We start from the raw sequence: 19,679 nt of genomic DNA on the forward strand, positions 1-19,679 counted from the left end.
CATCATATTCCACAAGCCTACAGTAAGTGTCTAAAGATGAATTTCTATTCAGAACTCTGAGAACTTCGGGAGTTCTTCGGCACTTCGGGAGTTCTCCAATCTTTAGAAAAAGTCTTTAAAAATGGTCCGAAATTAGTCTTTAAACGTCAAAACAATCTTCGTGACTTGCTTGTTAAATCTGAATATCCGTCAAGTAAAAAACAAGGTATTCCAACTCTTTCTCCAGGTAATTATAGGTGTGGTAAGTGTGCTCAGTGTGCTTTTACACACAAATGTAAATCATTTAGTCATCCACGGACTAACATTACCTGTGCTTCCACTCATGTTATTTATCTAATTCGTTGTCCTTGTGGTCTTGCATACGTGGGTAAAACATTCAGACAATTACGCACTCGTATTAGTGAGCATCGCAGTAACATTCGAACTGGAGATATGCGCAGTCCTATAGCGTCTCATTTTAGACAAGTAGGCCATAACGTCAGTGTTTTGCAGTACATTGGTATAGAAAAGGTAACAAAACCCTCAAGAGGAGGAGATTATGAGAAGAAATGATTACAGAGGGAGTGTTTTTGGATTTATACCCTAAATACTTTGTCACCTTTAGGGTTGAATGAGGATTTTGATATTAAGCCATTTTTATATATATTTTTTTATTTTATTTTATTTTTTAACTTGGATTTGTCACATGATTTCTTGGGTGTGCCTGATTAAGGTGATCACCTGTGTCTATTTAAAGTTGTCTTCACTATTACATTGATATTGAGCCTGATGAAGACCTGAGGGTCGAAACGTTGCTTGATTAAACTCTTTTGGAGCAGTAATTTTCAGTGTGCGGACTTCACATTTCTTTATTTTGTCTATATTATTCAGTTGTCCTGCACCTGCGCCCAATCTGGGTGTTTGGGATGTGCACACCATTTTTGTATTTTTGAACCACTGTAGTCACATGGTCTATTTTAACAATGTCTTTACTACCTTTTGGGCCTTCAAAGTGGTAATAACATTGAAGTCTATAAGGGGTCAGAAACTTCTCGAATTTCATAAAAAATATCTTAATTTGTGTTCCGAAGATGAACGAAGATCTTACGGGTTTGGAATAACATCAGGGTGAGTTATTAATGACAGAAATGTCATTTTTGGGTGAACTAATAACCCTTTAATTATATGTCCATCACAGCCTGCGTGATTTCGCCTCTTCCAGTTGAGTTATTGTCCTTCGAATAACCGACTAATAAAATGTTGGTCAACTAAGCCTCTTCTAGTCGACTATTAGGGGGCAGCCCTAGATCTAGCAGGCATCCTAGATCTGTGATTTATCATGTTCATAACATATAGTCATTAGTCAATAATCTTTGATTAATAATGATGTTTCTTCTTTTTCTCTCTTTTCCCTGTGTCAACAGGAGCTAACTACACCCCAAAGGCTCTTTTAAGAGCCACATCACCGAGCTTCTTTGGTTTTGTAAGTATATGTTTTGACTAACTGCTAGGTTTAGGAATAATTGACGACGGGTAAAATTATTAGTAATAATTATTATTATTATTAATAGAAAAATAATGCACATTCGAGGTTGTAATGCAGCCACGACTCGAAGTGCAATTCAAAGGCCCATCTTCAGTTATTCCTCCTTGGTCACCACACCTCAAGACATTGTTCAGATGTAGGGTTTCAAGACATTTGTCAGGTTCTTGTCCTTAAAACGATCTTTTGTGTAGGCCTAATTATTTCTTACACATATGATAAGCCTCCGTTGCTAATTCAAAATGTAATTTTAGAGCAAGTAACGAAGAAGTGCTTCAAGAACAGCGACATTACTACATTCCAATAGTGATGGGTCGATCATGAATGATTTGTTCATTTTGAACGAATCTTTAATATGACTCGGGACTACAGAGTTGTCTCAGAGAGTGATTCGTTCATTTTGTGTTGACCGCGCATGCGCAACATCCTATAGTTTCTGTACTGGAAACAGAAATTATTAGTTCATCTCTCGAGTCTTCGGGTTCGGGTTCGGGTCCGAGTTTTTCGTTCTTCTCGTCCCATAGAGGCTATGCTGTCAAGTACCGGAAAGAGAAATGATTAGTTCATCTCTCGAGTCTTCGGGTCTGATTCTTCTAAAGGCTTTCATTCTTATTTTGTCACGTGACAGCGTATTGGACACAGAAATTGGTTAATAATTAACAATTACATGATGTATTTATGGTCTGAAATTGTAGCTTTTTTATTTCTAATTTCTGTCATGGTGGTTCTTTTCCATAACATTGTACCTTTCTATGATTGTTGCTTGCCTGACGGAGACCCTTTGGGTCGAAACGTTGTTCAATTTACTAAATTCTTGGGAGCAGAAGTGGCAGTGTGCCGATTCTTGTTTATTTTGAATTTGATGCTTCATTCGATCGAGCACCTGCCAATATGTTTTTGGATGTGCGCACAATTTCTGTTTTTTTAACAGGATTCAAAGATCCGACCACTTCCCACCACTAATCGCAACGTCACAAAGCTTTTTAATTGCGAAACTTTTTATTGATATTTTAGCACACAGATTTGTTGGCCCCTGCTTCTGTTAAGATGATATTTTGTCTGGTTTTCTCTACTATAACAAACATACACCCTCATTTATATACTTTTCTACGTGTCTAATTACGTTTATCAACCAAACAGTTAATTTTCTAAGTTTCATTTAAAAGTGTGTGTTACTATCTTTTGTCATGTGCTATATGGTCACTGACATTTTCTTAATGTTTTCTTCTCAGACCTGGGCGTGTTGACCAGTTTCATCAGACCTCTTGCCTGATCTCTCTAACATTGGTGTAACGTGTTGGCTGTAAAAAAAACTAAAAATATATATGTTTTTTTTTTTGGGGGGGGGGGTCTGTTCTTAAGGTTTATTCACACACTAGTTCCTCTCATTGGACTGTGCCTGATGCCATCCAAGGTGTATATGACTTTCTTTATCAGAACACAAATGCATATTTTTAATCTGGAGGAATTTCAAGCTCTGTTGGATGCATACAATGCAAGACAATGGGTTCAACCGTTGTGACTAAAGAAACAAAGTCAATAAGTAAAACATTTCCAACTTTACACAAGTGCTTCTGACCAGTGCTCTGATTTTTCAGAGTGATATTTCTATTGCAATCAAAGCATTGTGTTCTACCTCTCACATGAACATGCCAACATATTTGCGTTACACAGCTACGCGATAAATTGAGTGCAGACAGGCAGACCATTTCTTGTTAAAGCTTTATTTGTTTTTTATATACCTACTGTTTTGCTACATTTGACATTAATTGATCAGGTTCATTCATTACATTTGGACTTTCCAAATCATTGCAGTCTTTCATTTTCAAAATGTAAGCATCTACAGATCTCGAATTTCTCAAATTTCTTGAATTTTGTGTTCTGCTGAAGAAAGGCAGTTGTGCACATCTGGGATAGCATCAAGTTAAAACATAATAATGATAATTTAATCTTTGAACAAATTCTTTATAGGATCTGTCTTGGAAAATATGCTTTACCCTTTTTCTAAACTTAATGTTTGTATTTATGCTGAGATTCAGTTTGGGTCAGTTTCAGCCAATTTGTCAATGCCTATTTTTTGCCTGTGTTTTAATGTACCCAGAGGCGAACCAACATTGAACCCCAGGTAAAATTAACCAATAAGGCCCTTTTTTTAATATATGTATTTTATATATGTTTTATATATAATATATATAAAAAAAATTGTTAATATATCTTCATTACCTAGAGATATTATTATACAAAATTCAAAAAGTAGTCAAAACACAGAACATAACAGAACACAAGTTGTTTAATTTTTACAACATTATGTGCTTATTTTTTTAAATAACGAAATGTCAATCTTCATCTTTATAACAGAAGATACAATACAATACAACAATTTTCAAGATACAGTAAATTTTCAAATGTGTAACAGATTGTCACCTTAAAAACATTTGCGTCGTGGAACAAGCAATGCTAAATAGAAATATATAGTTAGCATCTTAATTTAAACTTTGTTTTATTATTTTATTAGTTCATTAACCCTCTGGGGTCTAAGGTGTTTTGGGGCCCTTGGGATGTTTTGACATGCCTTGACATTTGTGCTTTTTTCAGTTATTTATAAACATGATAATGGCAAAGGTGTAAATTCACTCTATATAGCACAAACAGGGCTACCATAATATGTAAGCAACATGAATGTAGATGTTTGTATTTTTAAGAGAATAATGTTTATGCGTGGTTATTGGAAAAAATAAAAATGAAATTTGCTGTAATAAGACCACAAAACACATACTAAATATGTGTCCACAAGACTTTTGACTAATGGATGTTGTCGCTTCGAGTTCTGGCTTCAAAATTATGTGAAAATAGTCTTGCTTTATCGTTCACATAAAACAATACATTGATTTAAATTGTGTAAAACAGGTTTTGCTTGGAAAGCCAATATGCGAGGGGGGCGTGAACGAGGAGTGGTTTACACCTGAGAATACAATGTCCCACCCACTCTGCATAATTAGCCATTCATTCAGGTGTGACACTGACTGAGCCACAATGCAAGGACAAAAGATATATTCAGAAGACTCAGGCAGCGAGGCTCCTGTCTGCCTCGCTGCCTGCTGTGAGTGTGTTTGCTTCGGTGCTGTAAGCTCCGTTTTAGCCTCGTATTTCCTTATTTTGAACCATCATTTACTACAATTTCTAGTTGTTTATACTACTACTAAATACAGCTTACCCAACATCTCATCGCTAGCTTCCGTTACTACTAGCACAACACGCTAGTAATTCGCTAGCCTGCTAACGCGCCACCCGTGCGCTCAGCTATTTTTATTTATTTATTTTTCTCTCGCGCGCTCGCGCCTTTGAGTTCATAAAAGCTCAGGTGAGTAAGAATCACTCAACAAACACGGTGAGTAATGTCTTGTCCTGTTATTGTCACCTGCACTTCATGTCACATGTTTAGCATAGACTTCTCTGTCAGCAATATAGGATTTATATGTGATAAATGTAAGGAGACAGTTAGGTTGACAGAGAAGATTTCAGAATTAGAAACACGCATCCAAACTTTAATTGAGGATAGTAAGAGTGCTAGAGCTTCAGATGTTTTGGATGCGCATAGCTTAGTGAACACTTTACATGAGTCGGTTCCGGCTGAAGTAGAGCCTGAGCAGCCGGGCAAATGGGTGACAGTGAGGGATCGCTCTAGTCGCGGATCTAAAAACCACTCTTCCGTTCCGATTACCATAACAAATCGATTTGCCCCGCTCAGTGAAACACTCACTGAGAATGATTGTGCCCTAGTTATTGGCGATTCTATTACACGGAACGTGAAAATAGAGACACCAACCACCATAGTCACATGTTTGCCGGGAGCCAGAGCGCCTGACATCAAAGCAAATTTAAAAGTGCTGGCTAATGCTAATCGTAAATTCTCTAAGATCATTATTCATGTCGGCACTAATGATGTTCGACTCCGCCAGTCGGAGATCACCAAAATTAATATTAAAGAGGTGTGTGAACTTGCAAGTACGATGTCAAGGACTGTAATTTGCTCTGGCCCCCTTCCTGTTCGCAGGAGTGATGAGATAGTTAGTAGATTGTGTTCGCTTAACGGTTGGCTGTCTAAGTGGTGTCCGCTTAATAATATAGAATTCATAGACAATTGGAAAAGTTTTTGGGGCAAACCTGACCTGTTGAAAAGAGATGGTATTCATCCCTCCTGGGATGGTGCTGCTCTTCTCTCTAGTAATATGGCTCATAGTCTTAGAGCTCAAACATGACAATCTGGGGCTCAGGTCAGAAAGCAGACAGACTGGCTAAACCGACTGTCTGCTAGCGGCCTCGCGTCACCCAGGTCAGATAAATCCCATCACATAGAGCCTCTTTTACCTAGCTATCATCGTATAGAGACTGTGTCTGTTCCCCGAATTTGGAAATCCAAAAAACGTTTAAACCCAACTAAGGTTAAAAATTTAATTGATGTTCAACAAATAAAAAACAGCTATAATACAGATGAGCAAATGCTAAAGCTTGGGTTGCTGAATATTCGATCGCTTACTTCAAAAGCACTCATTGTTAATGATATGATTTCAGATAATAACCTAGATGTGCTGTGTTTGACAGAAACCTGGCTAAAACCAAACGATTACATTGCTTTAAATGAATCAACCCCGCAAGATTACTGTTATAAACATGAGCCTCGTCTGAAACGCAAAGGGGGTGGTGTTGCTGTAATTTATAGTAATAGTTTCAAAACCACTAAGAAATCAAGTTTTAAATATAATTCTTTTGAAGCATTGGTGCTTAATGTAAAAATCTATAGTGTAAACGATAAATCACGTTTGAGATTTGTGCTGGCTACTGTATACAGGCCACCAGGGCACCATACAGACTTTATCAAAGAATTTGCGGACTTTCTATCAGAATTAATATTGACTGCAGATAAAGTACTAATTGTTGGTGATTTTAATATACACGTCGATAATGAAAAAGATGCATTGGGATTGGCATTTAAAGACATTGTAAATTCAATTGGAGTTAGACAACACGTGTCAGGACCTACTCATCGTCGTAATCATACTCTAGATCTAATATTATCACATGGAATAGATGTTGATGCCGTTGAAATTCTGCAGCAGAGCGATGACATCTCAGATCATTATCTAGTCTCGTGTAATTTGCATTTAGCCAAGGCTGCAAAGCCAACTCCGTGTTTCAAATATGTGAGACCTATCACTTCTGCCACTAAAGATTGCTTTATTAATAATCTTCCTGATCAGTTTCATCATCTCAGCATCCCAGATAGCTTAGAAGAACTTGATATTACAACAGAAACGTTTAACTCTCTCTTTTCCAGCACTTTAGACACAGTTGCTCCGTTGCGCTTAAAGAAGATTAAAGAAAATAGTCCAACGCCGTGGTACAACGAGCACACTCAGGCCCTTAAGAGAGCAGCCAGAAAAATGGAGCGCAACTGGAAGAAAACAAAACTAGAGGTATTTCGCATTTCATGGAAGGAGAGCTCGATTGCTTACAGAGAGGCTTTAAAAGCTGCTAGATCTGCTTATTTTTCAACCCTATTAGAAGAAAATAAACATAATCCTAGGTATTTATTTGAAACGGTGGCTAAACTAACGAAAAATAAAGCTTCAAGCACCGAAGTCTCCAAGCAACACAGCAGTAATGACTTTATGAACTTCTTCACTTATAAGATAGAAAATATCAGGGACAAAATTATAACTATGCAACCGTCTACTACAGTATCGCATCAGGCAGTGCATTGTAGTCTCCCCGAGGAAAAATTTGATTCATTCGTTGCTATAGGAGAGGAAGAATTTACTAAACTCGTTAAATCATCTAAATCGATAACATGTATGCTAGACCCTATACCGACTAAGCTACTGAAAGAGATGCTTCCAGAGGTCATAGATCCTCTTCTTAATATCATTAATTCATCTTTGTCTCTAGGATACGTACCAAAAAACTTTAAGCTGGCTATGATTAAACCGCTAGTTAAAAAAACGCAACTTGATCCTACAGAATTAGTCAATTACAGGCCGATCTCGAATCTACCTTTTCTGTCAAAGATATTAGAAAAGGCAGTATCCTCACAACTGTGTTCCTTTCTTGAAAGAAATGATATCTGCGAGAATTTCCAGTCAGGATTTAGACCGTACCATAGTACCGAGACAGCTCTCGTTAGAGTCACAAATGATTTGCTCTTATCATCCGATCGTGGTTGTATCTCGCTATTAGTGTTACTCGATCTTAGTGCTGCGTTTGACACCATTGACCACAACGTTCTTTTAAATAGATTAGAACATTATGTTGGCATTACGGGAAATGCACTAGCATGGTTTAAATCATACTTATCTGACCGTTATCAGTTTGTAGCAGTAAATGATGAGATGTCTCATCGATCACAAGTTCAGTATGGCGTACCACAAGGCTCAGTACTAGGACCGCTGCTGTTCACTCTGTACATGCTACCATTAGGAGATATCATTAGGAAACATGGAATTAGCTTTCACTGTTATGCTGACGATACTCAGCTGTATATTTCTTCAAAACCTAACGAAACTTATCAATTCACAAAATTAACGGAATGCATAGCAGATATAAAAAATTGGATGACTTGTAATTTCCTACTTCTTAACTCTGAAAAAACAGAGTTTCTAATTATTGGACAAAAAACTTCCTCACGTAATAACCTAGAATACTGTCTAACACTCGATGGCTGCTCTGTTAAGTCTTCGTCGTCGGTTAGGAACCTGGGTGTGCTCTTTGATACCAATCTTTCATTTGAAAGTCACGTGTCTAGTATCTGTAAAACTGCATTTTTCCATCTTAAAAATATATCTAAATTACGCCATATGCTCTCATTGACAAATGCGGAACAATTAGTCCATGCGTTCATGACCTCAAGGCTAGATTATTGTAATGCTCTACTGGGTGGTTGCCCTGCACGCTTAATAAACAAACTACAGCTGGTTCAAAATGCAGCAGCTCGAGTTCTTACCAGAACCAGGAAGTATGACCATATTAGCCCAGTTCTGTCAAAACTGCATTGGCTCCCTATTAAACATCGCATCAATTTTAAAATATTGCTGATTACTTACAAAGCACTAAATGGTTTAGCTCCGCAGTACTTGAGTGAGCTCTTAACGCATTATAGTCCGTCACGTCTATTGCGATCTCAAAATTCCGGCCGGTTGATAATACCTAGAATATCAAAATCGACTGCTGGCGGTAGATCCTTTTCCTATTTAGCACCAAAACTCTGGAACAGTCTTCCTACCATTGTCCGGGAAGCAGACACACTCTGTCAGTTCAAAGCTAGACTAAAAACACATCTCTTTGACCTAGCTTTCACATAATACATTATAGACTTCTATAATTTAATGTTAGGCTGCATAGATTAGGTCAGCCGGAACCGGGAACACTTCCCATAACTCCTGATGTACTCGTTACATCATGAGAAGAATGGCATCTACGCTAATTTTAGTGTCTGTGTTTATCCCGAGGTTTTCCTGCAGCCTGCCGGATCCAGGCCGTATCCAGATCAGTGCTGAAGTGCCAACTAGTCTCTCCCTATGGAGGATCCCTCTACCACTATACAGATAAGGCGTTGTCGGGAAAATTTGTTTCGCGTTCCTACCCCAAAGCAACATAATAAAATAAAATTCTTTATCAAATTTATAAGGAAAGACAAGTACTTTGTTTAGGCTTGGCTTGTAGGGAATTCCAAACCTGCGTATTTTCAAATGCACATAACTATAGAACCCATTCTAAATGCGCATGTGAACGCCATCAGCGTTTCTCACAGGTTCGCGTTTAAAGTCTGTGTAGAGGGAATGGTGTCGTCTTAGCGGCCCCTAATTTAATAACAAATGATGGTTGCGACGGAAGCAAATCAATCAAAACTAACTTTAGATGGAAAATAACTTAACTCTGCTATAAAGCCAAAACAATCTCTGTTACCTTAAATTATACGCTTATCTCTGTGAAGCTGCTTTGAAACAATCTACGTTGTTAAAAGCGCTATATAAATGAAGATGACTTGACTTGACTTATATTGACCATTTAAGATTTTGCTTACATCTATCTTGTAAATATGTTTTGCTATTTTATTAAAAAGGTTACAATTACAACAATAATTACAATTTCAACAATATTTCAAGTGTACTCTTTCTTTGTAAAAAAATGATTATAGGCCTACATTTTATCATATGTATTCATTAGTTTGAATATAGCCAACATTGGAACAGCTAACATCTTAGTTGATGACTTTATTTTTGACAAAAATAGTATTTATATATATTAGGGCTGTCAAAAGATTGATCGCATCCAAAATAAAAGTTTGTGTTTAAATAATATATGTGTGTGTACTGTGTATAATTAAATTTGTATATATAAATACACACACATGCTTGTATATATTTAAGAAAAATGTGTAATTTATATATAAAAAAATTATATTTATATATAATATAAATTATATATAAATATATACAGTATATGTATGCAAATATTTCTTAAATATATACATGCATGTGTGTGTATTTATATATACAAAATAATTATACACAGTACACACACATATATTATTTAAACACAAACTTTTATTTTTGATGCGATTAATCGCGATTAATCTTTTGACAGCCCTAATATATATATATATATATATATATATATATATATATATACAGTATATATAATATTATATAACATATGAGCAGAAATTGCTAAACAAAAGCTTATTTGATGTGGCAGTATATTCTACAGTTAAAAACTGTACCCAAATCTAGTCAACAAAATGTTATCTTTCATATTTCGCCTGACTGTAACGTTGTTTTTATGAAATATTAGGGCATATAAATGTTAATTTGCAGTTTAATACGTTGCTTATACAAATAGCCTACATTTTATTTCAAGATATTTCAGTCGATTTTTACTCATCTCAGTATAGCAATACAGTTTGCTAAAACATCATCATTCATTCACACACAGAAAGCGATTTAAATTTAAACTGTCTTTTTGCGAGCTGTGGTAAACAGCGCATCTCTGCCGTTCATTCATTCACAGAAACGCGATTCACTTGAGAAGGAAAAAAAAACGTACTACAGTATTCCTCAGCTCGCTCCTCGATATACCCGCACTTCTGAGGTACATTTTCCATTATTATTATTCCTCACAGCGCTGCGAGACGGTGTAAACAAGTAATGATCTGAATAAACTTGTGTTTTCTCGAGCTGATATGGGGGCGTTCACAGTTTGCAGGATTGCCTCAGACATTTGCGTTTGAATAGCGCACGCTCTCCGTGGGCGGGGTCACATTAAAAATAATTAGATGAGATGAGAACAACTGACATCTCGCTCTTTTCTTACAGATTACATGAACTGAGAATATTAGTTTTTTATATAAATTACTTCATTTAAAAGAAGAGAATTCAAGCTTCATGCCTGTGTGTCTGTATGCCTGTTTGACTGAGTATTCGCTGAGTTATTGTTCATTTTCGGACGCGTTTCAGAATGGACTACACTGACAGAGAGAAGGCAGAACTCGCTTCATGTTTATTTTTCTTTATTTGGCAAAAAGCACAACACTTTGTTTTCAGGGCCTGAATTTCATTTTGGAAAATGGGGGGGAAATCCCCCCTTAGGTGATTCTTATGGGGGGGGGGGGGTTAATTTGAGGGGGGAGTTTAGACTTTTTTTTTATCTCGTCTAAATGTATGCTCTCTCATTGCATTTTTACAATGGGGTAATTTTGTTCTTAAGAATTTACACAACTCAATGAAGCTTAATTTCAATCTTTGAATTAAATTGAAAAAAGTAGCACAAATAAATACAATAGAATAAAGATACCACAATAAAGAGAAAAGTTTTTGCTTAGGTCTAACACTAGTATTCAGAAATACAAAGACTGAATAAAGTAATCAAATGTAAAATAACACTGGGTAGTATTTTAGTCCTGACTAAATTAAATACATAGGCTATTAATCCTGATTCCTTAAAATGAAAGCTATATTTTGTTGTTTTGACAACCAAATTAATGACAGACACATGGCTGCTGTCCCTTTAAGAGCTAGTGCACGGATCCTGTTTTCATTATACGGTCACGTGTGATTTATGCTTATTTAAGACATAACCGACTGTGTTTAGAGGATACTCACCAAGACCGAAATTGACATGATTTTCACATGTTTTTGACTGTTAAAGCCATATAATCCACAAAAAATAACTTTTGTTACCTGCGAGCTGTTTGTGAGGCGGCTTTACTCGTATGTGTGCAGAGAAAAAAACATCTCTCAGACAGCGCGCAAGTACCGAAGAGTTTAAAATAGCGTGAATGTTTAAACTGGTAAGACTTAAAAAGACGTGCAAATGGTAAACTTAAGTTACTCATGATGCACGAAACGCGAGAGTGTATTATCGCCGCCTGCAGCGCGCTTAACGATTGCCTTGTGCAACCCATTTTGAGAGACGAGAGATAGAAGACGCAGCACCGCTGAATCACTCACGCTGTTTGTGAAATTGCGTCTCGCAGACAGTTTAAAAATGACTGATTTGATTTTATAATCTGAGTGGATTAATTTACTAATACAACCTACATGCTAAAGTGAATCAATGTTTGCGGGAATTTCCCGCATTATAAATGGCAGACCTGCGGGAATGATTAAAATTGTGCGCAATACCCGCGCCGAAATTCGAGCCCTGGTTTTTATTGTGAGTATACACAAAAATAATACACATTTAACAGAATCTATTGATGTATGAAACTTGTTTGTAATATCAAAGTCAACAGAGCAAAATGAATCTCTTTTGAACTGATAAAAAAAAAAACGAGCTGGTATCACCGGCGATACCGCCGACCCCAGGGGGTTAACTAATTGTTAACTCCCAACAAATTTAATGTAAAGAGCTGGATACTTATTACTAATTAAATAATGTCAACTATAGTAAATGTATTGATTAGAGTTGCCATAGACTAAAGATTTTACTAGTCGACTAATCGCACATTTATATTAATTTCTGCTTAAATACTGGGTGCATGGAGGAATATAGCCTATTCTGCACTCGAGCGCATGCATACATCTTGACGCAAAAGCAGGCTAATGATAATAAATGTGTCTGAAAAAATAACGAAGCATTTTAATTGTTTATTAATAAACTAGTGTTTTCCAAATCAGTGTCGGCTGCAAACATATCTCCAACTCCGCTGTAAAGTGGATGCGCCTTTAGAAAGAAATGCATCTTTCATACGGATTACATAATCAGATGATATTTGCTTTTGATTCGAATTTTTTCGTTTAAAAGTGGACATATCAAGCTTTATATACACTCACCTAAAGGATTATTAGGAACACCTGTTCAATTTCTCATTAATGCAATTATCTAATCAACCAATCACATGGCAGTTGCTTCAATGCATTTAGGGGTGTGGTCCTGGTCAAGACAATCTCCTGAACTCCAAACTGAATGTCAGAATGGGAAAGAAAGGTGATTTAAGCAATTTTGAGCGTGGCATGGTTGTTGGTGCCAGACGGGCCGGTCTGAGTATTTCACAATCTGCTCAGTTACTGGGATTTTCACATCCAGTATGCGGCAGTCCTGTGGGCGAAAATGCCTTGTTGATGCTAGAGGTCAGAGGAGAATGGGCCGACTGATTCAAGCTGATAGAAGAGCAACTTTGACTGAAATAACCACTCGTTACAACCGAGGTATGCAGCAAAGCATTTGTGAAGCCACAACACGCACAACCTTGAGGCGGATGGGCTACAACAGCAGAAGACCCCACCGGGTACCACTCATCTCCACTACAAATAGGAAATAGAGGCTACAATTTGCACGAGTTCACCAAAATTGGACAGTTGAAGACTGGAAAAATGTTGCCTGGTCTGATGAGTCTCGATTTCTGTTGAGACATTCAGATGGTAGAGTCAGAATTTGGCGTAAACAGAATGAGAACATGGATCCATCATGCCTTGTTACCACTGTGCAGGCTGGTGGTGGTGGTGTAATGGTGTGGGGGATGTTTTCTTGGCACACTTTAGGCCCCTTAGTGCCAATTGGGCATCGTTTAAATGTCACGGCCTACCTGAGCATTGTTTCTGACCATGTCCATCCCTTTATGACCACCATGTACCCATCCTCTGATGGCTACTTCCAGCAGGATAATGCACCATGTCACAAAGCTCGAATCATTTCAAATTGGTTTCTAAAATGGCCCCCATAGTCACCAGATCTCAACCCAATAGAGCATCTTTGGGATGTGGTGGAACGGGAGCTTCGTGCCCTGGATGTGCATCCCACAAATCTCCATCAACTGCAAGATGCTATCCTATCAATATGGGCCAACATTTCTAAAGAATGCTTTCAGCACCTTGTTGAATCAATGCCACGTAGAATTAAGGCAGTTCTGAAGGCGAAAGGGGGTCAAACACAGTATTAGTATGGTGTTCCTAATAATCCTTTAGGTGAGTGTAGATATTTTTCTCATTTATGTGAGGCTAGTAGACTATAGCCTACACTCTTGTTTCTGTTTATTTTTGTGACGCGCTCCAGTTCACGGAGACCATGAAAGCGCGCCCTGATTGTTTTATTTTATTTTATGAAAGGAAAACATTTTCTTGTTGTTGTGAGTTTACACAAATAAAAGTAGTTGCGACTGATGCATTATTCTTTTCTGTATGACCAGAAATGGAGTATTTTAAGTTGTTTCCACTGTTGATAGGAAAATGCAAGTAATCGCGCCGGCGCCTCCATCATGTCATGCAGTGCGCGCGCTCCACACTCCACACAAACACTTGGATATGCACTTAATAATAGCGCACATTTATCTAGGTTAACGTTAGAGCGAGCGGCCATGCCAGACGGATAATCCTCTTCATGTTTAACAAATCAAATCATGCATTTTCTACCTACCGCGCTTTTGAAAAAGGCGGGTGAGACGAGACGGTATAAGCATAACCAGGTAACGAGAGAGGGCCCCACTAAGGGGGATGCGGAGATGTTGCTGCGTCTTTATATTAACATTCCTGATTGTTTGAATGATCAGCCCTCGGGGGCCCCCTTAAAATGCGGGGCCCCAGGCAATTGCCTGGCTTGCCTGCCCTATTGGGGCGCCTCTGGATGTACCATAATCTATTTCATCTTTATTTATTTTCTCTCCATCTAGTGAAAAATAGTTTGACATATCTGTATACTATATACACTGACGGTGTTAATTAGTAGGGCTGGGACGATACACCTATCTCCCAATTCGGTACTATCACGATGCTCGGGTGCCGATATGATATGTATTGCGATTTATTCAATAATTGCGATTCTATAAGTTTTGCGATTCGATATTGCAATTTTTTTAACACTAGACCAGGGCTCGAGACTAACGGCGTCCTATCGTCCTGGGGACGACAGAAAATGTGTTTAGGACGAACAGAAATATTCTCCAGGACGCCTACAGGACGAAAGACATTTTTGTATGTGTGTTCATTTATTACTATTAGGGTAATCTTACTTAGAAAATGTAAATACTAACTGACCAAGCGCTGACTACAACGGAGCGCGTCTTCTCATGCTGTTACTATAGTTACTATCACTGGCCGGCTGAACTCACCCGGAGACTTGTTTCGCGGTACATCACATGGCTTATTTTCACAGACAAAAACGAGACGATAACTAAATAAAAACTAGTTTTGAATGACAAAAACCATGACGAAAATCTATTGACATTTTCGTCAACGAATAAAAACTAGACAAAAATGTTAGATAGTGACGATTTGGGAAGCGATCCAGTCAGAACTGATGTCCTGCGTTTGTGGTAGATGCGCACATTTGTACTGTATAACGTGCTGATCTACCCAGCGGCACACGGGTTGACATGCGCTGCATGCCTCATAAAACGTTAAAAAATGTAAACGTCTGGGAGAATGAGTAGAGCAGACATATAGATCTGAATAAGAGTGACGACGCAAAAAAAGAGCTGTATTCAGTACAGTTTTCTGTGCGCACACACCCGACCCGAAGCGTGCCGCCATGCACATAGACACCTACTGTATACAGCGCGCGAGTACTGAATTGAGCTCTCTTTCGTGTCTGAATGGACAAATACACACAACATTATGTCGAAATGTCCGTTTTGGAGAGTATTCACGTAAACTATGTTGGTTATGTCTTAAACAGTTGTGAGTGTATCGGATGTGCATCAGTGCAATTGGATCCGCATGTCATTGGACATGATCCGATGTCTTAAAGTGACAGTGGGTAATAAACCTAATGCGGTCTGTGTCCTTAATATTGATCAAGCAACAAAAGAAAAAGAGAAAAGCATTCACTGCTCGTTAATAGCTTTAATAATGATTCATTATATTTAATTCATACAAATAAGTATGTCTGCTGCTTGAAAGAATAAAGAATGATGATGTTTTTGAGATATGTAGGCTAGTCACCAGTATTTTTTTTTTTTTTTTTTAATCCAACCAACTCAAAACCGTTTTGAGCTGTATGTATTTTTATCTTAATTTTGTTTACAGATAACTACTTTGAATGGAGCTAAATAAATATAATAATATATATCATAAACATGTTAATGGTGTTTTTATTATGTGACTAACAGCTAACAACTATAGATGATAATAACAAAGTACAGAAACAACATGTTTATTTTGGGACGGTTGACATTCACTTTAGGACGGTTCAAATCGTTTTTCAGGACGGTTCCAGGACGGAGGTGAAAAAAGTTAGTCTGGAGCCCTGCACTAGACCATCGGGAAAAGTTAAATCATACACTTATACAGACTGTACATGATGTATGAGTCATATTTACAAAAACAATTCATCGCATCTTTCTGACTTTTATTTCAGAAGCATCATACAATACTACATCCTCTCGAATAAATGATTCAATAACAAATACATTTTTTAACAGTCACTTGTCGCCACATAGTGGCGAAACAATGTATGCGTTATTTTAAGCACCAAGTTTCTACCAAAAGCTGATTTTGATCGCTATCATAGACATCAGTGTTCAAATTTGAACTTTAAACTTTTATCCCAGTACTTCTATGATAATCTGAACTATTGCATCACAGAAATAACGACACTATGAGGTTGAAAAGACTCTTTGTGAAGCGGTTTCATGGGTCAGCGCCAGCACAGATCTGAATGTTGCCATATGATTTTGTCAGGTGTAATAGACAGACGAATTGAAAGATCGTGTGTGTGTTTGAATGGAGATCACAGTCTTTTAAAGCTGAATCGTGCAGCTCTACTGTGTTCTCTCTCCCAGCGTATGAGCAGCGCGAGGGCTTTCAGTGCTTCAGTCTCACGCCTCTTCCACGCGCACACTTAACGACACTCAACACTCACAGATAACGACACACTTCATCCTCTGTTGGACAAAAGTGGCTAGCTTCTCTCAACATCATCTACAAGCAAGGACAAAAGTAAAGCAATTGAATTTGAATTAATATCGATTCTGGAGATTTTTTTTTTTTTTTTTTTTATCGTAGAATAGGAGATAGCTAGGAGAATCGATTTTTTCTCCCAGCCCTATTAATTAGGCAATGTATTGTATTTATTTTTTTATATTGTAGAATTATAGCTGGAACCACAGCTGCCAGTACTCTACTGTAAAATGACAGTAAAGCTGTAAAATGAACAGCATTGGTACTGTTGAATTATGGTAAACAGCTGCCTGTGTTTTACTGTAAATTTACAGGTACTTTTTTTACAGTGTGGGTAAACTCTGTTAATGAGTTTAAATGATATTTCTTTAACTGTATTTCTAATATGAACAACCACACTTTATCCCAGCAAATCACCTTACCATTTAATAAAGAGTTCCAATAAGATATAACATATCATGTTTGTTTTTTAAAGTGAATTGCTCTGTTAATATTTTTGGAGGTTAATGAAAAACTAATTTTGCCAACAAAGGTTTCAAAAATATGAAATGAGGTAAACTCAGAGAAACAGTATTCAAATACACGAGAAAGAAATTCTTCATATGAGAGAAGCAGTCCTTCATTATATAATTGACAAGTTTAATATTGTTGTAAAACCAGTTCTTGTAAAAGAGAGATTTGTGCTTGTGTAAAATATCTCTTATTCCAGATAAAATAATAATTGGGAGAGAAATAATGTTTATAAATTAAAGACCAATTCTAAAAGTATTTGTTTGTTGAAGGCTGATCATTTTGCTGGTATTTTGTCTATATGATAGTTACACAATAAAAGAAATTTAAGGCCACTAATATTTGAAAATACATAATGAGGAATGACATTCCAGATAGAGGTAGTGTTTTTTAGTGATGCTTTATCCAGTTTATCTTAAAAGTTAAGGCCACCATTTTCATACACGTTCATGGCTACAGATTTTCTGATATCATGTGTGTGATTTTTCCATAAAAATTTGATCTATAATTTTACAAGGCTGGATATCAAGATATATAGACAATGCGGCATATGCCAATCTGGCTATACCTTCGGCCTTTGTAAGCAGAACTCAAGATCTCTTTGAAGCCAGAGATCCACTTTATTTTTGATGGTCCTTTTGAACATTCTGTTGACTATAAGTAACTTTGCAACAACATGTCAACTAACTCTCATTAGAGTATTAGTAGAGTGTCTGCTTAATACCTGCTAACACTTTAATCTGATGCTCCTCAACAGACATTCTACTGACTATAAGTAACTTTGCAACTACATGTCAACTTATTCTACTAACCCTAACAGTCTACTAATACTCTACTAATACTCTAATGAGAGTTAGTTGACATGTAGGTGCAGCGTTACTTATAGTCAACAGAATGTGTTAAAGGGACCATCAAAATAAAGTGAAACCCAGTTCTTTCAGTTTTATTAATTATAGGGTTAAAGTTGAGAGAGCATCGCTTCAACTTACCTTTCAAAATGATAATTCCTAGATATGTTACACTATATTTTACTGAGATGCTATCGATATTTGGTAAATTACAGTCTTTCACAGCCATAAGCACACATTTACAAAGATTTAGATACAGACCAGAGGCACAAGAGACAAAATAATACTATTAATTGCAACTGGGATTTGGATACTATGTTTGAGGTGTATCATCTAATAGTAAATTCACGATCCGCAATTGAAATACCTACAGTTAGGCTCCTGCTGTCATAAAAATACACTTACTTGTAGGTTTAAAATTCTACAAAAAATATTTTAGCAATATATTTTAGTCAGAATTATTGCGCTCCGGAGATTTACTCCTGACAGCAAAATGGAAATATTTGCACAAGTTTCTAACATTTACAGATGAAGAATATACCTGTGAAATGTAGGTTTTGCACTGGGGAAAGCACTACATCTCAAACATATTAAACAGCAGCCCAAGTCGCCTATCTATCTGTCAGCACATGTAAGCTCTCAAGCGCTTTAGGGGCTTTGGATGTTCGTTGCTGCGAACTTCCGTGTTTGTTAGCTTCCGCTCAACTCAGGGACCCTTTCACGCTTTTTTAAGGGATTGTTTTGCATCTTGCACACGCATGCTTAATGAACTCTCTCAAGAAATACATGCTCCATTATTCACACAATCTCCATACGTGTTCAAGTAAGATTATGCGTTTTTAGCGCAGAAATACATGTTTCATCATTATACAATAAATCAGCATCAGCACAACTCACCTTACTTCAGCAGCGCTTCCTTTCAACAAGTGATGTTCGTGAACGAATCTTTTAGGTGAACGAATCTTTTAGGTGAATGAATCTTTTAGGTGAATGAATCTTTTAGGACGGTGAATGAATCTTTTAGGTGAACCACTACTGTAGCCACCTACTGTATCGTAGTATGTAACATGAGCTATGTCCGTTAGGACTGCTTTATATAAAAAAAATATATATATATATAAAAAAACAACGAAATCCTATTATATATCCCTATATTTTTCAGATATTGTGCAACTGCTTTCTGTGTATCCTTTACCCCATCTCCTGTTGTGCCTAACAAACCTTCAAGGTTCCACTTCCTTCCTGCCTGACTTATCTTTAGATTTAGCCTCATCCTCTCATCCCTATATTTCCTACAATGTAATGGTACATGTTCTACATCTTCCTTGGACCTACATTCTAAACATTCATCTGATTGACTTTTGCCCAAAAACAATGTTTTATTTAACCCTGTATGATCAAACCTTAGCCTGG

General features: G+C 37.1%; 1 protein-coding gene across 3 annotated transcripts in view; it reads right to left on the reverse strand.

Moving 5' to 3' along the window:
* LOC311276836 (NLR family CARD domain-containing protein 3-like) overlaps positions 1-19,190 on the reverse strand; it is a 97,936-nt gene extending 78,746 nt beyond the window's left edge. For 2 of the 3 annotated variants that reach the window (XM_084386783.1, XM_084386785.1), the window contains exon 1: positions 19,164-19,190. The gene's annotated coding sequence lies outside the window, so the exon portion shown is untranslated. The remainder of the gene's footprint in view (positions 1-19,163) is intronic. The other variant, XM_084386784.1, reaches the window with a different exon arrangement.
* Positions 19,191-19,679: the final 489 nt, after the last annotated feature.

The sequence above is a fragment of the Rutilus rutilus genome (genome assembly GCF_951802725.1).
Source record: "Rutilus rutilus genome assembly, chromosome: 18".
NCBI lineage: Eukaryota > Metazoa > Chordata > Actinopteri > Cypriniformes > Leuciscidae > Rutilus > Rutilus rutilus.